We start from the raw sequence: 14,366 nt of genomic DNA on the forward strand, positions 1-14,366 counted from the left end.
TATATATATATATATATATATATATATATATATATATATATGCATTTGTTTTGCAAGATTTCTGATATGAAATCGTAATAATCCTTTCTACTAAAGGCGCAAGGTCTGACATTTTGGGGTGAGGGGATTACATCGATCCCAGGATTTCACTGGCACTTAATATGTCGATCCTGAAAAGATGAAAGGCAGAATCGACCTCGGGGGAATTTTGAACTTAGAATGCAGCGGTAGACGAAATACCGCTATGCATTTCGCTCGGCGTGCTAACGATTCTGCCAGCTCACCGCCTTAATAATAATAATTTTGTACATCCACAAATTATAATGATGTGCACGTGTTTTCGCTGCAATGACTACTCACTGCTGCGAATCCAACCTTGCGATATTGCACGTGTAGGTCATTATAAGCTGTATATAGCTATAAAATACATTTTGTGGATGTACAAGTGTCCATACTCTTTATTATTATTATTAATATGAATATACATTCCAGACAACTTTTACTGTCTAGCAAAGAGAACACGGAATTACCCATCGGAAGAATTCACGGAGTGACAAACGACTAAATGTAGTCACAGGTGTTTAGATATTGATCATTATGGTTAGCTGTTAACTGGAACTTAACTGAGAGCTAATACGGTATCCGCCCGGATAATATATCCCTCCAAACTCACTTTTATATATATATATTAAGAGAATTAGAAAAAAATATTTGGTATTATATTAGATATATAGTAAGGTGATGATTATAATGAGACGAAACTCTTGTCTTTTGAGCCTTTTCTTCAGCAATTTTAGCAAAAAAAGATTACATTTATTTGAAGACATAGAGTCAAAGTCTGTAATGGTACGGCGAGATAAAATATTTTCAAGATTTCACTTACTTGGAATACCTGGAAAGACTTCCGCCCGTCCCCCCACCATTTTCTCTTAAATTTGTTTATTTTTGTAATTTTTTTCTCCAAAAATACCCATTGTCGGATACGAAGGTTCCAGATAATTGCCAAAAATCGGCACTGTGAAAATTTCCTCCCTCCCCTTTCCTCCCCAACTTCTTCAATTTTAACTTTTTCCCCAACACTAACCCTAAAACCCTAACCATAAAACCGTAACCCTAACCCTAAAACCCCAAAACCTTAACCTTAACCCTAAAACCGTAACCATAAGTACAGAAATGTTTTGAAATTTTTGTCCGAATCATAATGTCCGTATTTTTCCACATATTTAGAAAAAAAAAAAAAAAAAAAAAAAAAAATTCTGATAAATGAAGGAAATGGGGGTGGGGGTGCGGGTAATTTAGAAATGTCGATTTTTGCCTATTTTTTTTGCAGATTCGTATTCCCCGTACCCGAAAAGGGTGGTTTTGGGGGTGGGGACAGGCGGAAGTCTTGCCTAAATCTCTGTTAAGTGCAATTGATCACACACAAAAAATATGGATGTCGAGAATGCAATACTTGTTAAAATGACATCTCGTTGCGAGGCTTCACTCAGGTGTTGCTAGATTTTTAAATGTAATTACTAGCACAGGCACTGTGTGTATGTGTGTGTATAAGAGGAAACTTATCGATCAAATGGATCTTTTTGAATTTCTTCTATTTGAAGCATTTCAAATTTAAACAAGATCCGATCAATTCCAAGAAAAGTCACACACACACACAAAAGAAACCAGTACAACAAACAAGTATATAAATAGGTCGTGAGGAAGGAAGAGTGAAGAAATCAACGTTTCAAACAGTCGCTTTTTTTTCGCCAAAAAAAGGAAAAGAGGGTAAAAAGAGAGTCAATCAAAGTGCGCAGTTTTCCAGTGTTAGTGATATGCACACATTCAGCTAGACATACCCTGACATTGCCCTTGTACAACAGACGTGGACTGCAATCCTTGTGATCATAATATCATCATTATATAAACATAATAACATCTGCCTAAAGTTTTGTAATATAAGCTTTAGATCTGACTCATATTTTCATGATTTACTTAGTGTATGTTGTACAACACGTGATGTTTGTTTTTTGAAATTATTGTTTTCGTTATGTGTTCTAATTTATGAAAAAAAAAAAAAAAAAAAAAAAAAAAAAGAGGAAGGTTATTCATGTACAGCCGTTGGCGGGTCTGTGTGGTAAGAAGTTTGCTTCGGATTCAGACCCACCTCGTGACACCTTGGGCAAGTGTTTTGTACTATAGCTACGGACCAGCCAAAACCTTGTGAGTGGATTTGGTAGACGGAAATTGGAAGAAGCCCGTCATGTGTGTGTACACACACACACACATTATGTATATATGTGTGTGTGTGTGGTGTGTATTTGGGCTTGAAATCGGTATTGGTGTGTTTACGTCCCCATAACTTAGCGGTTCAGCAAAAGAGACCGAAAGAATAAGTATCAGGCTTAAAAAAAAAAAGAAAATCTAGACTCAATTAGTTCGACTAAAATTCGTCAAGGTAATGTCCCAGCATGGCTGCAGTCTAATCACTGAAACAAGGTAAAAAAACCCCAAAAAATACCGCTGAAAGACATCAATATCATGAGTTCCAGGTGAAGGTTAATAGGAGAAATGTTCCGTAGTTCGGTCTAAATGAATAGAATACATTTTTTTATAAGACTGAGTTACGTCATGTTTTTTAAGATTTTTTTTTTATCAAAAGGCGCAAGGGAAAGAGTAAGAGTACATGACTGCGTAGTTAAGCAGGTCGCTTTGCAGCCACGTAGTTTCAGGTTCAGTCCTATTGCGCGCAGCACCTGGGGCAAGTGTTTTCTATCGTTCAGTATTTTTTGAGAGTGAATTTGATAGACGGAAACTGTGTGGAAGCCCGTCGTATACATACATACATATTTATACACACACACACATATATATACATATACATACATACATGTATATATATATATATATAAGGGTAGCCTTAGATTTTTTAAAATATAAAAGTGTTTTTCAACCAATATCTACCTGCTATTATTCATAGCTTAGCAATATTTCACCCGTCGCTACGTTCTGAGTTCAAATTCCGTCGAGGTCGACTTGCCTTTCATTCTTTTGAAACACTGGGGTCGATGTAATCGACTAGTCCCTCCCCCAAAATTTCAGGCCTTGTGCCTATAGTAGAAAGGATTATTCGTGGCTTTGTGTGTTTAAAGATAATACTAAAAGAATGTATGTACATTCGTACATGCACACATATATATATGTGTGTGAGCGCGCGCGTTTGCCAGACCCCCCACCACCGCTTGACAACCAGTGTTCGTCTATTTATTCCCCACTTAACTTAAAGTTTCAGCAAAAGAGACCGATAGAATAAGTTGCAGATTTTTAAAAAATAAGTATTAGTGTTAGTTAGACTCTTCAAGCTGGTGCCCCAGCATGACCGCAATCATATACCTAAAACAAGTAAAAGATATAAATAATATTAAATACTGTAACTTTATAAACAAATCTGATATTGAATGTGACCTCCCACCACCAAAAAAAACAAAAACAAAACAAAACTGTAAGCTGGGCCTCAGACGTTACACCAAACGAGTTCAGGCTTTTCTTCCTTTCAAATGAGGAGAATCCCACCTTCCTACCATAATGAAATGCTTGTTTGCTTTCGCTGATCTTTTGACCTTTATCACACCTCTCGATGCATTATTTAACAAATGAGATCAACTTACATTCAATTGTATGACTTCGTTAAGTTTCAGTTGGTGCGGCTAACTAGGCTAAACCTACTATGCAGATAATTTTTTTTTAATGCGATCGAGTTGGAAAACATACACACAAGTGTTCACAAATGTTTTTTTTTTCTAATGTGGTCGGAGTGTTGGTTAAAACACCTACGCACACATATATACATACGTACACACACTAGTTATACAGATGCATGTAAGTGCGTATGTATGTGTGCATATGTATATGTATATATGTATGCAAACATATATGTATACACACACACACACACACATAATTACGAGTGAATGAACAAACGAAAGTAACACTCAGCACATTTAGTTGGAAGTTACATGTATGAATTATAATAATTTGATTCATCCCCACGTTAGCTTCGTAAGCTTAGGAGACGTCCACCCCATCAGATATTCGGGGAGAGAGTGTATATTTATGTTTTCTTTTTCAATTACTTGAAGTCTTAGCTAACTAAAACAATATATTTCGAACTTGAGTAAACTTTTGCATATATTCTCTATTCCGTTGTATTTATAATGCGCGTGTTTGGTAGTTCATTTTTTTTTTTATCTGAGAACTCTAGTTATCCATATTACCGAGGAATTTAGTAACAAAACCAAGTAATTCAATTATTATTGGTCCAAACGTGAATTTATAATTCAGGTACATAAGCTGGAAGTTTCGAAGCAGTTGTCTATAGTATTCCCCTTTCTCTTTGATTTTTCGAAGAGATATTCACATTACCATATTTTGTAGCAACCTCTTGTCTTGGATTGCAAATGCATAGCCTTGGATTGTGATGTGACGTAGTGGTCATGAGTCCAAGAAAGGATGCACGCATGCTGGTATTACTGCCACTTTTAAGTCTTCGGGAAACATACATGGACAACTTGCTCCGAAACAACACCGAGTGGGGAACACTTCTCAAAAATAACCTGCAGTTGTTTCCTTCAAAATTCCTACATGCTCGAAATGTACATACATCAAGGTATATTTGTAGAAAATTTCACGAAAAAATACTCATTTTCCTGGAAGTTAAGAGGAATTTAAGTGGACTTTGTTGGAATTTCCGAAAATTGTCCCCCACCCCCATTCCAAAACACTTTCACCGAAAATTTTTGTATATTCGGAATCTACATAATAAATAATATATGCATAGAAAATTTCATAAAAAAATATTCATTTTTCTGAAAGTTATGACCTTCCAAAGTCGGTGGGTACAACTCTGTAGTTATGCCCTTCAGTTATGCCCATACTATAACGAAGTGGAGTAAATGAGGGTGTGTGAATGATATATGCGATTTGAGATGAAAATGAACTGGTAAGCGACGATTTATTCTCCGTTATAAGATACAATGATTGCCATACATGAAATAAAATAACATAACAGGTTACAACAAAAATCTGTGAGAGAACTTAGTGGTTGGTTTGGACTGATCTGGTAGACAAAGTTGATGTACTGTTTGGTGGTGTGTAGAGGCAGCCGTTGGTCTGTTGGTTGTGTGATGTTCATATAACAGTGATGTAGACAGGCGTCTGGTGAAGATGAAAGCGGAGACTGGTTGGTGTCAGAACATCGTTGCCGGAGACGAGTTGCGTGTGGTTAGTGACGCGTGTCATAGAATTTCTTTATTTGCCGATAGAGGCATACATAGAGGGGACAGAACAAGGACGGTCTTTACACAGGACTGGGGTTACAATCACAATGATAAAAATTGATTAAACCGGTGTTAAATTGAAAGATGAATGAGAATAAAAATTATATGATTATAATAAACACAGTTCTTGGGTTTTTTTTATTTAACCCGCCAGCTTTTTCCTTTGTTTTCCGTTCCTTTTTTTCCTTGACTAGCTACACTAGCACGACCCCATTCAATCTCAACTTCTTTACAACAGTTACCCTTCGACTGGATGAAGAAGAGAATGAACGTGCAGAGTGAGAAAGACCTGGGTGATGTTGCGAGAGACAGAAATAAATGGAGGAACAAGCCATGATTCGTCAACGGCATGAATATACCATGACACGAGAGAGAGATAGAGACCTATGCATGAAGTTTTTGGTATGTTGAGCGTTTCACATCCAGGTCTTCTTTGAGGTATGTTAGTCCAGCTGTTTTGGGGCTTGGGTGGGAGGTCGCCCTTCCATACTTATTTTACATTTGTAAATTCAACTATTAGATTATGACCAAGAACTATGTCCTCGTTATATTTACCATGACATACCTGTTTGAATCAATTTCTTCTCTTTTTTTTCTATCAATGACGATAAAACCTAGAAATCGTCTGAATCCATGGATCGCAGTCAAGAAGAACGTTTCATATTTTGACAAAGTCAAAGGAAAAATGGAGTAACTGAATTTTGTGATCAATTTCATAGTTTACATTTTTTTTCTAATTGCTTCAATTTACAATTGCATATTATGCCTCGAGACAAAGTTTATTTATGTTTTAGTTAATTTGTTAACCCACAGTGCAGAAATGTGGTTCACTTTTTTTTTCAAAGTTGTTAAGAAATCGACTTCTTTAAAATTTTCAAATGTGATATTATTTTTGTAGGGTTGCGAGACAATGAAAAAAGTTAGGAAACCACTGTTCTAGGGGGAAAATGTGTTCTCGTATAATATCATTTCTCCTAGAGACCGCGATGGATGTTGCTATTGTTGCTGTTTAGCCCCAGGACAGGCTTAATCGAGAAGACTTTATAATTACTACTGCGAGTAGGACGGAATCCCCTTCTAATCCTTACTTAATCAACACCTGTTCCTTTTGTCTGGTTTGACGGAAAGGTTCTTTCAACTTTCCTTCGATAATCCCCCCTCTCCGCACATCCCATACTTTATGCCTTATTACATCACTTCTCTCTTTCTCTCTCTCCCTCTCATCTTTCTCGCTTTTTTTTTACACTATACATTCACCTTACTTTATCATTTACCCTTTGCGACATCACCAATGTACTCCTCTTTTCTTTCCTATTAGACAATGGCGTGAAGGCGCGTGGTTTGGGTATTCGGGATCTTTTCTCTTTCCAGTTTCTTCCATTTTTGTTCCAATTGATTTCATATTTGGTGAATTGATGAAGTTTTGTAAAGTAATCATTGACATGAAATTCATTTTCGCCATTAATCAATAAATAAAGAGTTAATAGCTTTTAAAGTTTGCAAATTTTGGGTAATTTTAGCCAGTCGAAAGCCAGAGACACATAGGTACCTGTTCCCGTGGTAACAAGCCAAACTGTTACTGAGCTGTTTCCAACGCTTATTAAAATGTTTAAAACACATGCAGTATGAGATGTGCTAAAAATAACAGCTAAACAGCGTATGAATTCCCGTGTGTAGAATATAAATTCGCAAAAATTTTCTGAAAATTCCCCAAAATAAAAAAAGTTATATGATGTGCGTAAAGCAGAATCCTGCCAGTATTTCATTTGCTTACAGTTGACAACATGTGCTGTCTTGCACAAAATGACAGCTTCCAAATCCTGTTTTCTGATTGGGTAAAAATGATCAAACTTTAAACCTCTGTAACTTAAAAAAAAAATTTCTGCAAAAAGTGGATTATCTTCCGAGATTCAACGTAGAAAATTACATCAATACACCGATTTAAAAAAATTTCAGTAAACTTTAACATTTCCAGTATTGAACTCACGATCGTAAGGCCGTGAATTCGATTCCCGGAGCAAGACGCTTTATTTCACGTAGCTCCAGTCCACTCAACTGGCAAAAATGAGTAGTACCTGTAATTCAAAGGCCTAGCCTTGTCACATTCTGTGTCACGCTGAATCTCCTTGAGAACTGCATTAAGGGTACCGTGCCTGAGCCACTCACACGCTAATTCCACGAGCAGTCAGTTCCGTTGATCGGATCAACTGGAACCCTCGTAGTCGTAACCGACGGAGTGCAGTAGACGATGGACAATTGCTTGAAATATCATATACTTCACTTCCCTTGTTAATTGATCGATCGAACTCTTCTATGTATTAACCGTTACCGGTACAATCTATCATCAGTGCTGTAGTTCCAGATTTTACCTTATCATAATCCAAAATGTTCTTTTTTTTTTTAGATATAAAAATAATACCGTCTCTTTTTTTAAATTTTTTATAACGAGACAAGGTATTATTTGTTCGATATTTGGCTGCTATTTCTAACAGCTCTCACAATCCTCAGAAGGACCGTTGTTTATGTAAGTAATCAGTTACCCAGTACTCTCTCTAATTTCGAGTAAAAGCTGTACCTCAAAAGTGTTATCAGATGATCTGGCTTGTTATGAATTATGCCAAGGTCACAGCGCAGTGTCGGTACACTACGTTTACTATTTGATTTCACGTAGATAAATGAGTTTTGTAATACGAAGCTCAAGTGTTGTTAATTTGGGTTACATTGAGCGGAGACATAAAGGGAAGGTGGCACAAAATAGCAAATCAAAAATATAAAACAGACAAGATAAAGATAACTGGGATTAACAAATATCGATAATATATCCAATTTTATATATTAATATACACGCGCACGCACATATATACACATGCAATGTAGTTAAATGAGCTACGAAATTAGTACGGTACAAACGAACAAGGCCTGGAATTTTGTGTGTGTGATGGGAGAGTTAGTCGATTATATCGACCTCAGTACTCAACTGGGCTGAAAGGCAAAGTCAACCTCGGCGGAAACTGAACTCAGAACGTAAAGACGGACAAAATACAGCTCGGCATTTTGTCCAGGGAGCTAACGATTCTGCCAGCTCGCAGCATTCGGAAATCTTATATCCTTTCTACTATAGACACAAGGCCTGAAATTTTGTGAAAGGGGGACAATATTACATCTCTCCCAGTGCTCAACTGGTACTTATTTCATCGACCGAGAAAGGATGAAAGGCAAATTCAGTCTTGGCGTAATTTGAACTTAGAACCTAAACATTTTGTGTTAACGATTCTGCCAGCTCCCCGCATTCGGAAATCTTACTGTATCAACAGTGACACTTTCTTGACGATTGTTACTAACGAATGGAAAATCACATGAAAAAGACTTGATAGGCGGTTATTGGTACAGAAAACACATTTTCTTCAGAGCAGCCTTCGTCAGAGGAACAACGAACGATGAGCAAGATGTGCCAGACTGGCTGATAAGTTGCTAGTACAAACTAGTGACTTAAAACCATGATTCGCATATAGCCAAAATACAAGTCCATAGCTTATTTGAATGTTATATATAAGTTGTACACAGGTTTCTTGAATGTATTACTCCAGGGTCACATCGAAACGCACAATGTAATGACTGATGAGCAGCAGGAGAAAAGAAAAGAGTAACGAACAGCTCATTAACAAAGCTGTCCCGAAGGAAACAAAGCAGCATTGCTGAAATTTACTGACTGATGGCTTTTAACTTTTGGATACTAGAATGACAACACCTTGCCAAAATTCCAACTGCTATAGTCTTTGCTTTTAAGAGACATTAAAAGTCAGCAGCAGATCCACAGAACTATCGATAACAACTGAAGCGACTACTTTCGTCTCTAACAAAAATAGGTTATCAACAAGAATATTCATGTGAGACAGCTTATCTTTAATGACTACACGATATGATATTACCTATATCCTTTTTCGCTGACGACCTTAAGCTCTATTCGAGTTATATTCCTGACAAGAGAGACTTAGAACTGGTCACAATATTTTCAGAGGACATAGGAATACAGTTTGGTCAAGATAAGTTTTCATGTTTGGTAAATAGACGCAGCGAGGGGTAGGGGTACCAATGGTCTGTCTATTACCCCCATCTCCAATTGTTAATGTTACAAACACCTTGGAATTGACGAGATTGCATATTGCTGGTGCTGTAAGTAAAGCTGGAGGAAAAAATGAATGCTTCAACAAACTTCGTTAGGTATAGAAATCAGAGCTATCTGCATTCAATAAAGCTGAATCTTACAATGCTTTCGCAGTGTCCTGCAACTTGAATATCAGGACTACAAAGATAACTACCAGTAACTCCCACATCGACAGTGACACTAACAAGATCTATATTAAACGGAAGGATGGAGTCAAAGGCAAAAGGTCGATCCAAATGATATTTGAGTGCCGCATCACATCACTTAGACAACATCTACTGAACAGTAAAAAGAGTAATGAAAATAATACATGTATACTTAACAGCAAAAGTAAAACATCACGATAGGCAAAGAACAGCCAGGAACAGGAGACAGCTTCTCAATATCGAGAGACAAGGATACCCTTAGACCTCTGTGTTGTGATAGAAAAATGTCGGTTGAGCCTCCCCAGAGTAGAAGATATCACCTTTATCATAAGTAGCTGCTCAAAAATGTCTGCAAGATATTACCTTCCCAAGAGTCATTACATTGTCGCTAAAACCACCTCCAGTGTTATACGCAGGAAGGATTGCTCTGATGACCACATAAAGACATAGTAGAACCAGATTGTATTTACAGCTTTATTAACAATTACTGGTAAAACATTTTGATAAAAACAGCAACTCTGTGTAAGTAAAATAGACCAGATATTGTTTTAGGGTACAGGGACCAAAAGTTATGCACTGTTGTATAGATCGACTTCTTTTATTTGTATCTATTTCTTAAGTTCACTGGGTCACGTAACAACAGATAGATTTGCATTAAAAAAATTGAAATGCTGGAGTTCCCATGAAAGAAAACAAAGCAAACAGTCGCATTCGCCAAATGCAATAGAGTAGTGGTACAGTGAAAATATGTGACACTTTGCAGAAATTTTCCTTTTGAAGTTCCTTGGCTGAACATAGTTAGATTTACATATGCACACCCAATGATGAGGCACACACACACACGTGTACTAAAGTAACTTGTACATCCATTACAGAAGTACATGTATATCGACACATGCACATACATAGATGCATAGACTAACCAAGTTAAAAATTCAGAAACACCATGAGCTGTTTGCCTGAAACAAAGGAGCCTTGCTACTTTGTTAGTGTCTGGCTTTAATTCTGCATAGGAAAATACTCAAAGACATCCCAAAGAAAAAACATTTAAACATGCATTCATACATGTATACAAATTTATAAGTATAACTAATTCTTTCTACAATACGCACCTGAAAATTAGGTGAGTGGGTTAGTCGATTAAACCGATCCCATTGCTCAGCTAGCATTTATTTTTATCGACTTCGAAGTGATGAAAGGCAAAGTTAATCTCGACGGCGGCATTTGATCTCAGTAAGTAAAGACAAACGAAAATGCCACTAAGCATTTTGTTCGGCGTGCTAACAATTCAGCCGGCTTGCTGCCTTATTTCTTTTAATTTTGGAACAAGGACAGCAATTTTGGAGGGGAATGGAATGTTAGTCGATTACATCGACCTCAATATTTGATTGGTACTTTATTTTATCGATTCCCCGAAAGGATGAAAGGCAAAGTTGGACTTTGGTGAGAAATTCCGCTATGCATTTCATTCGACGTGCCAACATGTATATGTAGCTCTTTGCTACATATATATATAAATGCATATACATGCATAAGTACAACTCTAGAAATACAACTAAATAACACACGCGCACACACAATTTTGCATGGCTGTGTGGTAAGAAGCTTGCTTACGAACCACATGTTTCCGGGTTCAGTCCCACTGCGTGGCACCTTGGGCAAGTGTCTTCTATTATAGCCTCGGGCCGACCAAAGCCTTGTGAGTGGATTTGGTAGACGGAAACTGAAAGCCCGTCGTGTATATATATATGTATGTATGTGTGTATGTATATGTTTGTGTGTCTGTGTTTGTTCTCCCAACATCGCTTGACAACCGATGCTGGTGTGTTTACGTCCCCGTGTCTTAGCGGTTCGGCAAAAGGACCGATAGAATAAGTACTAGGCTTACAAAGAATAAGTCCTGGGGTGAATTTGCTCGACTAAAGGCGGTGCTCCAGCATGGCCACAGTCAAATAACTGAAACAAGTAAAAGAGTATACTCACATGAGTCGCTTTAAGTAGTCGAAGTCTGTGCTGAAGTTGTCTGTAGCGAAGTAACAAAGTGAAATGCATAAATAAAGTTTAAGATAAACACGATCCAATAAAAAAAGTAATATTTTCTTAAGCACGTGATTTCGGCTTTCTTTTTTAAATAGTTCAAAACTATGTAGTTAATAGATAACCAGAAAGCCAAGTCACGAAAAAAAAAAAAAAAAAAAAATCTAAGTTTGTTTAAATATGATGACCTTAAGGAATACCTCATATTGTTTTGTTACTTTGGAAATGCAATACGCATATAATTATGTTAACCACCATTCCGAAGATTCTCTATAGCTATTCGACTATTATACGTATATATTGCACCGTGTATATAATCTAGAAACGTAATGAAAATACACTTGGTATATAGTTATGTTATAGTTACGATGTATATAAGTAATACAGATTCTGGTTACTAGAATCCGTAAAACTCATATACAACGCCTACACATGAACAAAATACCTATTTTTTCAATATTCTACATTTCGTGTTGGCCTCGTGCCAAAATTTGAAATCAATATTCTACATTTTGATTGGTTTAATTCCGGTGATGAAACTGATCTAGATATTTCATTTCTAAAGATGGAGTTAATTGTCCAAAATTTAATAATCTTATTAACAGTAACTCATATCAGACACATAAAAAAAAGCGTTCTAAACAACAAATTTGGCTAAGAAAAAAGTCACAATTTTGTCTAGGAAACTCAGGCAATCAAACAAAAAAATATTCCAGTCAGTCACAATTTATTAAAGTACCATAAATAAATAAAACAAAGCATTTTAAATCAGTTATTAACTGGCAATATATGATTTGTACATATTGACAACTCTATTTATATATGATGGCATTACTTCTTTTATCTGAATTAGTTTATGAAATCATGTATAGTAAGTCAATCAGACATTTCTACGCTAAAAATATTTAGCCAGAGTCAAATCATCAAAGAAACATATATACACGCTCACACAAATCGTAAAATATCCATGGAATCTGTTTCAGTTAATACACACATATACACAAATGTTCAAATAATCGAACTGTAGTAGTTACAACAACCTACATTTACAGAGATTCGCGGTAGCTTAAGTTAGTTTAACTGCTGCATACTTTGTGTCTGATTTAGACAATCAAACGACAACAGTAAGCAGCTTGTAAGCAGGCGAACCAAGAACTTGGGAAATACAATGAGAAGACAACAGCGTAAATAGAACAAGATGATTGCTCGTTATTTTTAATCTAACAATTAGATAATCTTATCTTGAAGTTGATTTAACCATCAGATCTTAATCTATTTGTGTTTTCTACATTGTTTATACTCATTAAAGCTCTGTGTGTGTGTGTAAATTAGCAGAAACGTTATATAGCACTAAGAAGAAATGCGCAGGATCTTTTCTCTGTGTGTGTGTAAATTAGCAGAAAAGTTATATAGCACTAAGTTAAGAAGAAATGGACAGGGTCTTTTCTCTTTGGCTGCCAGCATCAGTTTCTGTTCGAATTGATTTCATATTCAATGTAATGATACTCTTTTATAGGTTAATCAATGCCATGAAAATCATTTTTGCTAAAAATAAAAAAATAAAGAGTTATTAGCTATTATTTTTGAAAAATTCGGCTAATTTTAGCCAATCGTAAGTCACAGACACATTCATGCCTGTTTTCATAATAACAAGTGCAACATGAAAACTTTTTTTATCTGCGAGAAAGCACTTGTCAAATATATTGAAACCACTTGTTGACGGTGTATTCTACTGTTTTATCCACTTGGTAATTTTACCTATCTATTGACAATTGAGCATGTAAATCTATGTGGCATAGGAGATAAGAAAATTGTGATTTGTTCATGAAACTGATTAAATGCATTTCTAACTTTCGTTTTCAGTGAAATGGTCAACAAAATGTTTTTTTTTTAAATATTTAATTTGTAATGTGTTATTTTGTTTTTAGATAAATCTTTTAAGTTCGTGCTCGAAGTCTCATATTTTGAGAAATATTTAATTTGTAATGTGCTGTTTATCGCATTAAATACACATTGAATGCTTAAAACTACAAAAGATGTGCTGTTTACTCGTTTCTTTTGTCGTGTGCTAAAAATAACAGCTAAATAACGTTTATGGATAAATATTTTAAGTTCGTGCTGTCGCATTAAATGCATGATGAATGCTTAAAACTACAAAATATGTGCTGTTTACTAGTTTCCTTTTGTCACTGAGGTGGTTGGGCTAAAAATAACAGCTAAATAACGTTTTTGGATAAATCTTTTATGTTCGTGCTCTCACATTAAGTGCATATTGAATACTTCAAACTACAAAACACGCGTTGTTTACAAATATTGACAACGTGCTATTTTCAGGATGCTGACAACAAAATGTGAAGGCACGCACAAAATGACAGCTTCCAAATCCTGTTTTCTGATTGGGTGAAAATGATCAAACTTTAAAAAAAATCCTTTTTTTTCTGGAAAAAGTGAAATAACTCCAGCTATTCAGCTTGGAGGATCTTTGTGATTTGACGGGCAACATTTTTTTATGTAGTGTTTTTGGTACCGAAACACTTTCAAACTTCGAATACTTGTATATTTTGTGTTATAGAAAAGATAAAAAATTTTGTATTCTAAGTTATTTCATGTAAAAAAATTGTCGTATTTCGGTAATTTCAACCAATCACTGACGTCTATTGAGGTGAAAACAATTACGCCGGGGAATGTAAACAACGGTGTTAC

General features: G+C 35.9%; 1 protein-coding gene across 27 annotated transcripts in view; it reads right to left on the minus strand.

The window, feature by feature from the left end:
- The window catches only part of LOC106871648 (uncharacterized), a 29,971-nt gene extending 17,175 nt beyond the window's left edge, over positions 1-12,796 (minus strand). For 3 of the 27 annotated variants that reach the window (XM_014918221.2, XM_052974664.1, XM_014918223.2), the window contains exons 1-2: positions 12,708-12,796; positions 11,610-11,649 (exon numbers count right to left, since the gene is read on the minus strand). The gene's annotated coding sequence lies outside the window, so the exon portion shown is untranslated. The other 24 variants (XM_014918225.2, XM_052974669.1, XM_052974663.1 and 21 more) reach the window with 16 other exon arrangements.
- Between the last annotated feature and the right edge of the window lie 1,570 nt (positions 12,797-14,366).

The sequence above is a fragment of the Octopus bimaculoides genome, chromosome 19, assembly GCF_001194135.2.
Source record: "Octopus bimaculoides isolate UCB-OBI-ISO-001 chromosome 19, ASM119413v2, whole genome shotgun sequence".
In the NCBI taxonomy this organism is placed as follows: domain Eukaryota; kingdom Metazoa; phylum Mollusca; class Cephalopoda; order Octopoda; family Octopodidae; genus Octopus; species Octopus bimaculoides.